The sequence below is a fragment of the Cupressus sempervirens genome, chromosome 6, assembly GCF_028749045.1.
Source record: "Cupressus sempervirens isolate cs-2001-9-10 chromosome 6, ASM2874904v1, whole genome shotgun sequence".
NCBI classification, from domain to species: Eukaryota; Viridiplantae; Streptophyta; class Pinopsida; order Cupressales; family Cupressaceae; genus Cupressus; species Cupressus sempervirens.
Window position 1 is genome coordinate 572,396,080 of NC_143123.1, and position 15,874 is coordinate 572,411,953.

The following is a 15,874-nucleotide window of genomic DNA, read 5'->3' on the forward strand; positions in this document are numbered from 1 at the left end:
CTTCATTTGCAAATATTTTTAAGTTCTTTTAAAATCTCATGAAAACTAAGAGTCCTAAATGGTTGCCAAAATTGTCCTAAAAGCTTTGCTATTTGTTCCAAACAAATGTCTTGTTGCAAAATCTTGAATGTTTCCTAGGTTTTTCATCCATCAAAACAATCTAGGAATATCATTTTTGGGCTTAAAACATGCAAACTAGAACACAAAATCTTGAATGAAAACCAAAGTCCAAAGAGTCATTTTTTTTTGAGTCAAAAACAATCTTGAATGATCTAAATTGGAAAGAAAAGCATCCCGATTCCTCCCTCTTTGAATTTCAGTTCAAACAAACTCAATCTTGAATGATCTAAGGTTAAAACAAAGCACTTCAAAGTTCTTAAAACAACACGCAAAATCTCAATCTTGAATGCTCGAAGGAAAGAACTTGAATGTTTAAACACTTGTCTTTGAATGCATGTTGCTAAAATCACTCTTGAGTGCCATGGATTAAAATCAAGTTTTTTTTAATTTATTGGAATACATAAAAAATTCAATCTTGAATGCCACAGATCAAATAATCATTATCATACATCACACTTCATCTTTTGGGGCATAAAAAGAATCTACATTTTAGGAACTTTCTAAGTTATAAAAACAAATAAAGACACTTTGAGTGAGTTTGTTGTTGGACTCACCCTCTTTAATCACCCATCATTCTAACCATTGGTTGCAATATCAGCATCATATATGGGGATGGGTCTACCTAAGAAGGTGTTAAATGCTCCACAAAAATCAAACTCCACTCACTTGAGTTTTTATTGGTTTTTCTAAGATAAAAAATTTCTTGACTGCACATTAGTCTTGCTAACACTTCATTTGGGCATAAAAATTGAACAAATCTTGACGTGGAGGGCCTTTGGGCGCGCGCTTGAAATTGAACTTTACACACATCTTTGTTTTAGCCTTAAAATGAACAAACACCAACTCTTGAATGCCTTAAAGGAAATTAATCGATACTTGACGTGGAGGGCCTCTGGGTGCATGGGTTTACTTTCTTGTTGACCCTAACTCTCCTTTGTGTATTCATTCTTCGATCACTTCTCTTTTTTTGGCACATTTCAAATTGGAATTGAACCTTTACATCTCAGTCACGTGTGTTTTCAAAAAGTATAGATCAAAAAACTTAAGCGTTAGTTGGAAAAGAACTCTGTCTTTTAGCCCAAGATCATCCAAGTCTTCTCTCCCCTTGTCGTCTTTCGAGGCCATCTTGGGTGCATAAGATTAGGATCCAAAATCTTGTTTAAGTTTTAGGAGGCCTGCTTGGGGATTTCATCACCCCTTGGGATGACCTTAACTCCAGCGTTCCAGCAAAGTATAAAGATCGGGGGGTGAATCCAAAGACACCTCTCTTGGTATCAAAATTTTGTCACTTGGGCTAAGCCTCAAGGAACTTTATACCCTTGAGAAGTAAAAGAGGAGAAGTGGGTTACCGCTCCTCTTGGCTGTGTGACATCTTTTTGATTTCATCTACAAATTTGGGCCTCACATACCTTGCGTATATCGAGGACTCCCTAGCTAAACCAAATTTCATCCTTGTAGAAAGCTTCCTAGGATGTTGGTGTGTTTGACGTGCTTGCTCCAAACTTTTGTCTGCTTGTTTGTTCATAGCTTTTGAATGAATGTTTGCCAACTTTGGTCAAAATCCCAGAAAAGCATAAGTCTCCCAGCTCAAGGCATACTTAGCATAGTCACTGCCTCATCAGAAAATCATCCAAGCTCCCCCCATTGCAACCGAATCTATCTAGTTCTTTGCTTTAGAACAATCCCAAATCCAAAGCCCATCCAAATCATCCTCCCAGCTAGATAGCAACCCAATCCAAAATCACCCAAGGCTTTAAGGAATTGTTGTTACTCTACCAAAGTTTTCTATCCAATCAATCTTTCCAAATCCCTCAATCTCCCCAAGGTTATCCCTTTGACAAAGCTTTGTCTAGGGTAATCTAGCCTTGTCACTTGTCATACTTCATCACCTTAAGCTAAAGGTTGAGATCCACAAGTGGTCAATTTCATTTTTTTCCTAAAGGATCATTAGTCTATCCTCAAGTTGACACCAGAAGTCACCAATCCTGCACATAGGAAAGAAAAACTCTCACTTTTTGATAGCATACCCTTGAAGTCTTCCATCCACAAGAAAGCCAAAAATCTCTAGCTAATCCTCCTTAGGTCTGTCATGTAGCTTTGACTCTCCCTAGGAAATCTTTCATCATCCAATCCAAAATCTATGCTTAATCCAAATCCAGCCATGAGCTTCCATGTTCATCCATATGCAAGACCCCATCCCCATCCAACTCATCATCAAAACATGAAATCCCAACCCTATCATGATGAGTTTGGTCGCATTGTCCTTTCTCCCCCTACATCCTATTCCAATGATGATGAAAATCTTGTTGACTATGATGGGTATCTTGAGAGCCTTAGATGCCTTCCACCTACCATCCCCCAAAATCCAAGCATTCCTCCAAACTATCTAGTCATGCCATCTCATATCCCAGTTTCTCCTCCATCACCCAATCAACCAAGCTTCCAATATTCCACGCCCATCGCACCAGCTATTCCTATCAATCCACCACCTCCACCTCTAACACACGAGTCTCCCAGGAATCTCCTAGAGGAAATACAAGAAAAGCCACCTCCAATAGTCAATAAGCCATGCCATCTAATCCAACCATGTGAAGTAGTTAGTGATGAAGCTTCCCCATCTATAATATCACCTCCATCTCCCATAGCTATCATCCCCATACCATCCATCAAATTGCTTAAAATCCTTCCACTTCTCGCAAGCTTCAAAATCCCACCACCTGCCAAATCCCTCCAAATCCTATCCACATCACCTCGAAGCATTTCCCAAATCTCCTGTAATGACCCTTATGCATCCATCTTCTACTCACCCATCTCCACTACCGAATCTCCCATCCATCCATCCGCTACCTTTAAAGAATCCATCTCTTCACCTCCTATCGCACCATCCACTCCAATCCAATCCTATCAAGGTCCTACCCAAAAGCATGTTGACATCCCCCAAAGCATAAATGAAGATATCATCATACCATGTCTTCCATCCATAGTGCAGTCACCATCCCCTCCATCTCCAAAACCTCAAGCCATACCTCCTCTATTGTAGGATATCTTTTCATCCTATAAGCTAAATCAAGATCCTATCCTACCATCTCCTCCGCTCCATGCTTCCGTCTTACCACCTATCAAAGCTATTCCACCATCTATAATCTACCCTCTTGGTTCACTTACATTCATCCATGGTGGCCCCCTCTTAGTAGAAGAATTAAGAACAGTATCTCCCCGTTGCAGTACATCTAATAAAGCACTTCTACCATTTTCTACAAGAAAAAAGTTTCCTCAGCTCATTCAAATGCTCAATCGATGGCATTATCAAGGTCAAGGTTTAGGACCACAAGAGCAAGGAATCAGAAAGCCTATTATTGCACAAAAGAATCCAAGATTTCATGGTCTTGGATATGTATCCAAAGGCTCACCATCTAAAAGTGTTGGTACATGCCATCCCCAAACCAAGCCTATCTCTAGGTCCACCATGCTAGCCTACCATCAATCCTTCAAGAAATCTTATGTCATCCCCCCTCCACCATCTTTGCAACCCAAAACAACCTACCATATCCCCCCTTCATCCGCTAAATCCATTTTGGGTCCCTATGTACCAAAATCTACCATCAGCCATCCTCCTATCATACAACATAAAAATCCCACTCCTTTCATTCCTATTCAGGATCAACAAAGACACATCTCTCTACCTATCATCCATCATCCTCCCACTATAAGCTCCTACATATTCTCTCCATCTTGCAAAGCTTCTCATAACCATCTTCCCAAAGCTTACCATAGCAATGTGAATGCCAACTTCAAAATGCATAGAGCTAAAAATCCACATCCTAGGCAATCATATGTCTATTCTAAAAGACATACTCCAAAAAGGAAAAATCCAATCAAAGAATTCAAAACAATGCAAAAGCCTATGAAAATAAAATCCAAAACCATGTGGATCCCAAAGAAAAAAGTTGAAACCCAATGCATAATGGCATCCACCGTTGCTAATCCCACATCCAGTGACTCGTGTCCCCCATCTCCTAACTCCATCTTGGGTGCCTATATCCCCAAGCACACTTCCACAAATCCTCCATCAAGCTCACATCTACCATCTATCCCCCATATGCTCTTTTCACACCCGTCCCAACATGTGCCAATCTTGATCTTGTAAGCATCCTCATCTCATGCTCCTTTCCAGCCTTTTCATCCCTCCATTTCCTACCATCAATCCCATCTAATCCAATCTATTGCATAAATCACACATATGGTGTACCAACAGCTAGCAACAAAATTGAACATTCCAACAGCCAGTGAAAAATCCCAAAAAAGCCAAAAATAGCTGAAGAAAGCCAAAATCATTCCAGCTAAGTCAAAAGTCAAAAAAGTCAAAAAAATAAAGAAAAATAAAGCGTCCACTGGTGAAAACTTGGCAATTCAAGCGCCTTGGACAAGTACCATGATGAAAACTTGGCAAACAAGCGTCATGCATAATCTAGCCATCCCCAACTTAGCCTATCATCCTCATGCTTTTGGTCACATCTTGCCATCCAGCTCCATCTTCCAATTTATCCACCTATCTTTCATCCTCTAGCTTTTATCTATCACTATCCACTTATCTTCTGCAACCTCACCCCATCGTCCCAGCTATCATCCATCTCCCTAGCACCTTCAACTTTTCCATCCTAGCTTTGATCCTATCACATCCATCGTAAGACCTCCTTCTGCATGTCATCTTCTGACTGGGGGCACTATATTCCTTGGAGATCTTGTCTTGTCCATCCTCCCTTGTTATTGGTATCTCGCTCTAGGCTATCCTCATGCAAATCCAATGTCATGCTCTCATTAGCAATTCACTCTAGCGCCATCTATCAGCTTAGCTACCACCAACCTTAGCATTTTCCCCATCCTTGGTTGCACATCTATCATCATCATTGGATGAATCCTGCCAAATCCATATCTTCTACTCTCACCTCATCCTTAGCTTCTGCATCTTGCACCAACTTGAGCCATCCTGCTATCTTATCATCTGGAGCTCCTGTACAGCTTGTAAATAATCTTGTATCCAACGCTTTTATCATACCTTGTATCATAGCTTGTATATCCAATCTTGTCCAAAACAACTTGTACATCCTCTTTAGCTTAGTACCATTGTATCTATCTAGCTTTCGTGTCAGTTCATCCTTGATCAACATCTTGCACAAATCACACAAATCTTGGTTAGCTATTCCAATGCATCCTTTAGCTAGATCTCCTATCACCAAAGTGTTATCCTTCTTAGTTCAGCTTGCCAAGTGCATCACTAATCCAAATCCACCAGCTTAGGTGCTCTTTTATAGATCCTTGTAGGATATAGCTTTCCTCATGTCTGATCTTGGTATGTTAGTACCTCATCCTACCCATCTCGTTGGCAAACAATTCTCTTTTCGATTTTCACTTTCTTTTGATTTGGAATCTTCCCTTTTGGGTCTTGAAGTATCTTTTCCAAGCAATCTCCTTGTTCCCTCCTCATGGTTGCCATGATCTTCCATATCATGGTATGCTGCGAATGGGGCAATCTAAGCGTAAGTATTGAATAGGTCTTTTGTTTGTTTTTCTTTTCTTCTTGTGGGTTACCCAATGTCAGTTCCACACTATTTCCTTAGGGTTTTATGTGTGCTATTGGGGCAATCCTTGTGTGTTTATTTTGAGTCAGTCAGTCAGTCCTCTAGATAGTTGGTGAAAAGGCCTTGATGTTCTTGGTACCCTTGGCAATTAACCAACAGTCCTATAGCAAATGTAGTGCTCAACTACATGGTGGTACTTCTCTTTGAAGTATCCCCCCGCTCAAAAAGCTTCAATGGATTCCCTTCATCTCCATTATCCCCCATCCATATCTAGCATATGTATCTCCTACCCCAGCTTATGCATTAGTATCTCTTTGAATCAATCTTCACTTTTAGCTTTAGGGATCCACAATCCTATTCTTAGGGATCCACCAATTCAATCAATCCACCAAGCCTCATCTTTCAAGATCCACACTCCTAGTCCTAGGGATCTCCAAAACCCATCTTTCGCCAATCTGACTCTTTGAAATCCTATTGCATCAGCTTTATAATCCCCTCATCCTTCTCCCTGTCCTGGATTCCTTTTTATAGTGCTCCGCTCCTTCATCCTCCACCTTCCCTAAAGTCTTAAGCTTGCTTCCTCTTGTGCATCTGATTCTCCTTTATCATTCTCCCATAGTGAGAGTTTGAGGTAATTTAGCCCCTTCTCTTTGCCAATCTGAGTCTCCTTGCTTATCTCGAATTCTTGTATGTTTCAAAAAGTCGTCGAGCCTCATTTTCTATCCTTGCCACCTTCTTGAGGGGGCATCTCATAGTCTAGTCTCTCCTTATTATCCAAGACTGGGGCAACTTTGTTGCTAAAACATCTTCCTCATGTCGTTTATATTTAAACTTCTTTGAAATAGTGTTATCTCAACACTATGTCAAAGAGGGGAAAAATGTAGACACCTAAAAATCCTTTAGAAAATAAAGTATTTTTATTTTCTGAAAAAGTTCCTGATGACATCATCATTTATTAATTAATTAATTAGTTAATTTTTATGCCATTAAATCCCTTTATCTTAATTAAAAATATTTAATTAAGGAATCCCTCCCAAAAATGTTTAAATCTTATTTAAACATTATTTTCTTATTTATTAATTATTTAATTAATAAATTGACCAAAAATCCCAAAATAAATTATTTATTTATTTTTTGCCCAAAACTTGGCCAATTTCCTTAATACCACTAACCTCTTCCAAAATTTTCTAATCCTTCTTTAATTTCGATTAAAGGCTAATCCCATTATTTCCTACCCCTAATCCCAACTCAAATAATTTAATTAAGATTAAATATTAATCCTCATGTTTATTAAAAATATTTTAATAAATATCTCCTCAACCCAAACCCTTGAAATAAATAAAACTTTATTTATTTCCTAAAAACCTTATCCTAGGAAGTTCTAGACTTTTCTAGAAAGTCTTCATCCTCATCCACAGCCTAGACTCTTCTAGAAGATGTCAATCCTTATCTTTGACCCTAATCCTAATCTCCCCCTAACCTTGTCACATTCCCTAAACATGGGTTAAGACTTACTAACCCAACCCAAAGTCAACAAATATCTCCTCCTTCACCCCCCCTCATTAAATGCCATCCACTTGCCCATCTCTAACAAGCCTAATCTAATCTTAATCCAAGCCTAATCCAAGCCTTAATCATTTGCACATTCCTAAGTCAAGCTTAAGACTTTCTTAATCCAACCCAAGTCAAAATATCTCAACTCTTTCACAAATATGCCAACCATAAAACTTTATGAAGCCCACAAAGCCATAAATGACTCTTACAAGCCCATTTATTGCTCTTACAAGACATTATGAGGGTCTTTATGAGCTTTGAGCCTCCTTTGTTGACCCCTCAACCCCTCTCACTCTAACTAATGACCCTGTGACATGTGTCACTCCCTGATTGGCTATAAGGAAGCACAATCCATGTGCTCTCCTCTCATTCAATCTAAACCTTCCATAAACTTTCTCCCATCCTTGCATCCTACCTCTTGATCCCTCAAGCCCTTTGCCTATTTAAGGAATCCTCTCCCAAGCCATTTTAACACAATCACCCATAGTAACAAAGTAATGCCATTTTGATCATAAAGTAAAGCCATAATGCCATTTTTGAGAAGCCATTTTACATCAAATCCATTCACCCAAGCCAAAATCCATCAAGAAAACCATTGAAACCTTTGGAGAATTGAGCATACATCCTATCTAATTAGACAAAGCTACTCAACAAGAGAGCTTCTCATTGATAGAGCCCATTAATGGCTCATATTCTCAATTGAGAGCTCATCTTAGTCTATCTTGAAGTTACGTTTATTTAGTTTTGTGAATACTTTTTGATTTGATATGTAGTGTTCTTTGCATTACTAATCCTTGTATACATGTACAATGACACAGTATTCATGGATTCTTACAAATAAAAATTGTTGTGATGTTTGTAGTTTTTTGAGCAAGTAGGATTCCCTTGCCCACTTTTCTGGAACCCATTTGATCACTTTTTGATCCCAAATTTTGGAAACTTCTCGAAATTGAGCAAGTAGTATTGATACAAAAGCTACATTCTTTGAAGATGACTCTTTTGAATGGCATGCTATTGCACTATTTGGAAGATGGCAGATATAGCCACTACAATTGTCTCTTACTATAAATGGGATTGTGCCAAAGGTGTAGCTAATCTTATATATTTCATAAGGATTGTGTACCTTAGAATAGGAATATCTCTCTAAATGTGAAGCTTATTTTGTCCCAGTAACTAGTGGGTTAGGTATAAGTTTTACATAGTACCACTTAAATCTTAAAGCACTACTCATTTGGTCTATACTTCTCTTTTTGATTTTTTATGCTTACTGGATATTTCCTTATTCGATTGCTACCAGTTACTATCAATTTTTAGAGTAGCCTTACAGAGATGAGCTATGCTAAGAGATCAGCTCTGTAGTGTGGATAGACACCTTTTAAATGTCAACATCTTGTATCTACTTATAATGCCTTCAAAGATGTCTATATATTTATTTTGAGCCTTCTACTTGGTAATTATCATAGTTACCTGAGATGGGAGACATTAGGTATGGAATGGGGATTGCATTTAAAACTATGAATTTTTCAGAATTCTAGCTGAATAATTGGCAGTTCTGAGAAATGTTGGAAAAACTTAGGAAAGCTTCACCTTCACCTACAAGACCTTAGAAAATGTACCTTTAATTTGCTAGAAAGCTAGTTTGTCACATCTGCCTATTTAACATTTTGAGTAGAGGGTTCAAAAAATTGAAAATATTATTTTTTAATTTAGAATAAAGAACACATAATAGATGAATATACCAATCATTTTGAGAAATTACTCTTGATTTGAATGTGAAAGATTATTCTCTCCCCTTTTATCGTTATAAATGAGGGGTTATGTTGGGCACTATCTAAAATGTGAGGCAAGCTAAACCTTAAAAGCATGCACTTATTGATATGATAAGTTGGAAAAATGCACATGTCCACAGTTTTGGCTGGTAAGGTTTAGATACCAAGAAACATAGGAAGGAGTAAAGACAATTTACATGGTGGTTTAGTAGTAGGGCAGGTTGGCTAGTACTTATGACTGAGATTGTTATTCCTAGTTTTTGGAGCAAGTACAATAATGAAAAAGTAGTTACAAATCATCTTACTTGTGCACTACAAAAACTTTGCAATAATATATACATTGGACATGTCAATGTAGTTTGAAAAATGTCGATATGATATGAAACATACTATTTATAATTAAGGGAGATTTTTACTGGAAACACTTCTATTAGTGTATTACAATCTATTATTGTAAGAAAATTAAGGGAGATTTTTTATTAGAAATACTTCTATTAAGAGCAATCATTTGTCAAGAAACATAACTGATTTCCTATTAACAAAGTAATCCCTTGAAGCAATTAGAGAACTTTTGCCCCCAAGAGCTACTTCAAGGACCTAAAGCCACTGACATTTTGTTAGAGAAAACCTTGCCCTTAGTTTTGGAAAGTTACTATTTAGCAATATTTGGTGTACTCTTGTTTTCCTATGTACATGGATTGAATGAGACATGAAAAGATACAATGGTTGCCAAAAGGATGCTTCAATTCACTAGTCCGGATCCTAGCTGAGGTATTTTTGTTGGATTTTGTTTGAGTGACTCAAGCTCATCTAATCCATGGAGGGAAAATTAATTCATGGCAAAGGCATCAGAGTTATCAACTGGAGGTTAACCGAGTGATTTTGGATTTTTGACCAATTGTTGCTGACACATTCTATTCTTCTCAGCAATATCATATCTTGATTCTTTGATCATTATAATGTGCTTACCAGATTCTTTTGATTGCTTAGAGGATGGTGTAAAATAAATTCAAGGGATATTAGCTTTGCATGAATAAGTCAGGTAAAGTCCCCAAACTATAGCCAGATTGCCTGTGAGAGATCTTTCTCTTCTGTAGAGGGTTTTGTGGGCAGAGGTTTCTTCTATAAAGCATTTAGCTAAGATTTTTTTGATTTTCTTTTAACTGTAAGTTCTAGATACTACTAAGTTTTGAAAATATATGTATTAATATGTTAAAATTTCTTTATGAATTCATGAATGAATTCTGAAAGTTTTCCATAATAATACATATCCCATTCAAAATTGCAGCACTTTGCAATTAAAGAATTTCTTCCATCCCCTATTTTTTGACTGAGGTTTTGATATTAACATTTTCTAATTAAATTATTGGTTTTATATTAACTAGTTTCAATACAAGATGCAAGTATTTTAAATGTATCTTAAGAATTTTAACAGCTTCACACAAGCCTACTAAAGATTATCATGATGATATTTGTATTTGTGAGTTGTTATCATTGTGAATATAAATTCAAAATTGTATTGTTCACCATTGTTGGGATAAGCAATATATGCACCTCCACATAATGCTTTAACATTTTTTCATGCATATGTGGACTAGGTCTTACCATCATGCAACTACTCACCACTTGGAATCTAGAATTTCATGCTGCTAATGTATCCATTCACAGAGATTTATGAATGAATAAATTAGAATTTTTCTTGCTCAACTCATGTTCTTATTTCTCAGTGTATTATTTTATATGTTGTTTTACATCATCCATATAATTAGTTCCAATTCATTGACTAGTGCCATTTGAAAGTAGGTGCCACTAGTTTTAGCTTGGACTCACATGGGATCATTTGACATAGCTCTCATTGTTATGAGCCTATTCACTTGGTAAGAGCAAATAGGAGCCACTATGACCCCTGGAAAACCATTTTTATTGCAGTCTCCATTTTGCTAAGTAGGTTGATATTCGTAATTATATCCTATATAATGAAAATGAAAATAGTTTTTGAACAAATCAAGAATTTGATTACACATGTATGTATAATTTCCTTTTACTTTCGTGAACTGAGTCTCAATATCTAAGTTTTAAAATAACTTGGTTGTTGGGGAATTTGTTGATGTTATATGTTTCTTTTTGGTGGTTTCTTTGGTGATTCTTATAGAGATGTTTGTTCCACTTTATTGGTCAACAAGAATGAAGATATTACTTGGGGCTGCCAAAGGATTAGCTTTTCTTTATTGTGCTAAGAAACCAGTTATCTATCGTGATATTAAGACATCAAATATTCTGCTTGATAATGTTACTATTTTCAAATACATTTTAACTACAAATATGAACTATATTTTAGTTTTGATGTAGTATATATTTTAGTTGCTATGTTTTAAAGAAATAGCAGAAGATGAAGAAAATGCAAAGGAATGAATGTTATTTACTGAGTACCATAGCTATACAAATTTTGCATGAAGTTAACTCTCAATATATGCAAAGATTGTGAGTCTGTACTTGTATTTAAAATTAAAAATTATGTTTCAAGCATCTATTTGGATTAACTATTTGAAATTCACTTCATAACTTGTAAATGGCATAAGGCCAATGCAAATTAACACCTACTACGAATATAAATTCTAGTACACAGTGAACTAAAATATGAATTTATGGTTGATTCAAGAATTCTATTTACCTATTTTTCAGTATTTTCTTTTTGACGAGTTTATACCATTTCTACAATATAGTTGTTTTAGGTTGGCCAACTTATTATATGATGTCCGTTGAGAGCTTGCGCCTCAAGAATTAAGCTATTTGTTTGTCAAGGTATATGTCTCTTTGCTTTTATTATTTTAGATTCTTTTTTAATTAGCATTATCTTTCCTTTGTAGGTTACTTCCAATCTTGAGTATCTTGCAATGGTATTTATTATTTTGGGGATTCATGTGGTGTTTTCTTGGAAATGGAAGCCACCTAAAATGCATTTAAATAGTATAACTCACTATCAGATTTTAATGGTTTCAATGGTTCTTTAAGAGTGAAAGGAATCAATGACTATTTCTTGATCCAATAATATAGTACTTTTAAGTTTTGAGGATGTATTGGGTCATGATTTCATGTTTGGTCTACTAGTTCTAATGTTTAGAGCTTTTGAAAAGATGGAACTTGTGTTATACCTCTCAGTTTTTTTTCATTATTATTAAATTATTATTAGAGCCAATAAGTGGAACGTCTCTTACATTGTATTGCCTCTTTCAATTTTGATATTACTTTTTTTTACTGTTGTTTTCTTATTCTTTGTATTAGAAATATGTTTCCACTGTGTTCAGCACAGAACGATTTATTAATTTTTATAGAATGAGAACTTCATGGGCAAAGCCTGTTGCATTATAGCTTTGATGGATAATGAGTTTTTTCTAAAAATCTCTTAGATTTGGTCAAGGATGCAATGGAGTATGCTGACTATGAGTTTGTTGTCAAAGATCACACCCCTTTCAAGGAAGCAATGAAGAAGAGGGGTATTGAAGATATGGATCTGGTAATGGTGGATTGATGATAAGTTGTCTATTATTTTTCTACACCATTTGCAATTTCATGTTCACATTAAATGTTTTCCTTATATGTTGACTGCAATGCATGCTTTTAGCATCTTCCATTGAACAAGTGTCACTTGTTTAAATCACCATGACACCATCTTTTCAAGTGTGTTGGATATCATAGTGAAGATGATGGCCCAAGCCGAAGTCTAGCTAGACCACTTATATTCTATAGAACTAAAAGTGATTGCCCAATGTAGAATGGAGGGCATACATGTTTTGGTTGATATGCAAAAAATGATGGTTATAGAGTTTGAAGATCAAAAATTAATTCATTTGCCACTTCTGGATCCCCTCAGAAACTATACTATAGGAGAAACTCGTGGAGGAGTGGATCGAAGTGATTTCAAGCCTATACAGGCAATCAGAAGGACCAAGTTTCTGTGTCAATGGATTCCATGTAGAGTGGCAAAAGGTTGCATTTTTTTCTTCTTTCATTTTGACTGAGTTTTAAGATACATGATATTTATTATGTCATAATTATTAAAAAACTCAATACTGACATTGTGTACCTCCTGTCACATTTAGTAGAATTTTTAGGTAGGTTCTACCCTAAGGGAGGGGCTAGTAATTCACACTGTTGCATATGATGATGGTAGTAGAGGTCAAAGATCTGTTGCCCAAAGGCTGAGTTTTGTGGAGATGGTTGTTCCTTATGGTGATCCAAACGAGCCACATTATAGGAAAAATGTGTTTGATGTTAGAGAGGATTTTCATATGTATGTGGAGAAATTTGGTCCATTTACATACAGTTTATCATATGGGTATAATAATCTGCATATCTTTTCCTTCCTACTGTTATCCTCAACCTCCTAAATCTACCATCTACGTCTCAAACCTGATATAATGCTAATTATATGATAGAATTGTATGATTAAGACTAATGTAATGCTCATTATATGATTTTTTATAAGATTTGGTGGATAAGATACAAACACAATTCTTTGGCCTTCTAAATCCATAGAACTTTAAACACCTTGTGTGTATGAGGAGATAGCTGCCATTTTAGTAGCTTAACAGGTTGCAAGTTCAAATCTTTTGGCTGTCAAATTTTGTTTAGAGAGTGCATGATAACTATGTTGATTTCTTGTGAGATAATGCACATGATCTTACAATCAATGAAACTTATATAGCTGCAATGTTCTCAAAGATTCAAAGGTGTCATCTTCAATTGGGTACTGTCATGCTGATTTCATATTCTTGTAATTGCTCCTTGTTTTCCTTACTCCACTAGTTTTACCTATATCCCTCATGGCAATGCTACTACAGTTGAATGTTCTATTAATGGCCAGTGGTTTTACTTGCATTATGGGAATGACATTGTAACTAAAAAGAAACTTTTCGAGGGAATAAGAGTATCTATTTTGTATGAATTGCTTGCTTTCAATTGGTTGTATAGAGATTTCCAATTTACATGGAGGAGATTCTCAAGTAGTTCTAAACCATCAACTGTTGTACATCCACTTGTAATATCCAATCTTATCTAATTGTAATATAATATCTAATCTTAAATAAATATTTTATAAATAAATAATGTGGAAATGGCAGAGAAGGGAAATGGACAGTTTTAGTTGACTTTGGACGTACTTGAACTGGCAAGAAGCTTTGAGAATCTGGCAAAAAACCTGAGGCCTCTAGTTGCATCTTTTATGTTAGTCGTGGTAGGGCTTATAAATGCTTTTCTTTTTTGGGTCTAGTGTCTTTATGTTTATGCTTTGGTGTAGGGTTTATGTGATATAATCAATAGCAAAAATACCATCTCAGAGATAGACACTGCAAAGAAGTGCATTTTTTGTTTTTTGTTTAGTTTGAGGATATTGATAGTAGTACTATTGTGCTCTTATATGTGCTAATATAAATGGAAAGATCTAATGCTCCTGTAAAGTGTAAACTGCATAACTAATCTTTTAGAAGTGCATTTTTATTTTTCTAGTCAGTTTGAGGACTCTGATGGTGCTTTTGTTTAGTGAAGTATAGTTGGCCTTCTACAATATGCCCACATATATGACATGTTCTTCCCAGTTCACATCTAAGGTGGACTCATGACTGTATGAAAATTGAAAAAATGTAATTATCTATTATTAGTGTGCAAACAAGAGATTGGTGCAATTTTTTTGTGAATACAGTTTACCTATTTTCTAATGGCTTTTTTATTTTAAGGAATTCTACTGTAATATAAAATGAACTAGCATTTTCTTTTCTACATTGTATTATAATATATAGCATTTATCTTCACTCAGCAAATCAGAGAAATGGTTTATTTATTGATCTCTGATGCTTTCATTTGAAATTAGTTTAAGTTTTACCATATTTTATAAGACAAATTAGGCTTATAGTATGAGAAAGTTGTTAAATTAGGCTTTCAGTAAGAGAAAGTTGATATAAAGAAATGACTATAGAGTGGTAGTCAACATTATGAAACAAGGTCAAGCTTTTTTGAAACAGCTTAGGTTATATTTTAATGAAGTTGGATTAATTTTTGCATGAAGTGGATTGTTTTGAAGTATTCAGCATAGACATTCAACATTTAGTACATATCATCATTCGAGATCAAATGGGTGTGTGGGATTATACACATATTGAATAATAAAGGAGGGAATTGAACACTCCCTAAGGATCACACTTATTGAGGTCCACTTCAGTAATGGCCCTTCCTATGACATTGATGTCTAAAACCTTTCTAATTAGATAATGTATTATGAGCTCTTCATCAGTGGGATGGAACATGAATCCAAGAGGCAATTCTGCATCACCCATATCATTACTGTAACTAAAGTTAAGAGCCTCTATTATTGAATTATCTTCCCTATTTCCCATAGCAAAGAAAATGAATATGGGTGATAGGGAAGAGAATTCAATAATAGAGGCTCTTAACTTTAGCTACAGTCATGATATGGGTGATGCACAACTGCCTCTTGGATTCACATTCCATCCCACTAATGAAGAGCTCATAACACATTATCTCATTAGAAAGGTTTTAGATAGCAATTTCACAGGAAGGGCCATTGTTGAAGTGGACCTCAACAAGTGTGAGCCTAAAAAAGAATTCGACCAATTCTGGCAATTTTCAACCAAGCATTGGTCAAAATTTCAGCTAATGCTAAGTAGTTTTCTACCAGCATTGGTAGAAATTTTGACCAATGCTAGGCAATTTTCTACCAACATTGGTCAAAATTTTGACCAATGCTTGGTAGAACTTGTATCAATGTTTTTGAAAGTTTTGGACCAACTTATTGGTCAAAATTTTGACCAACTAGTACATTGGTGTGCATATGCCTAC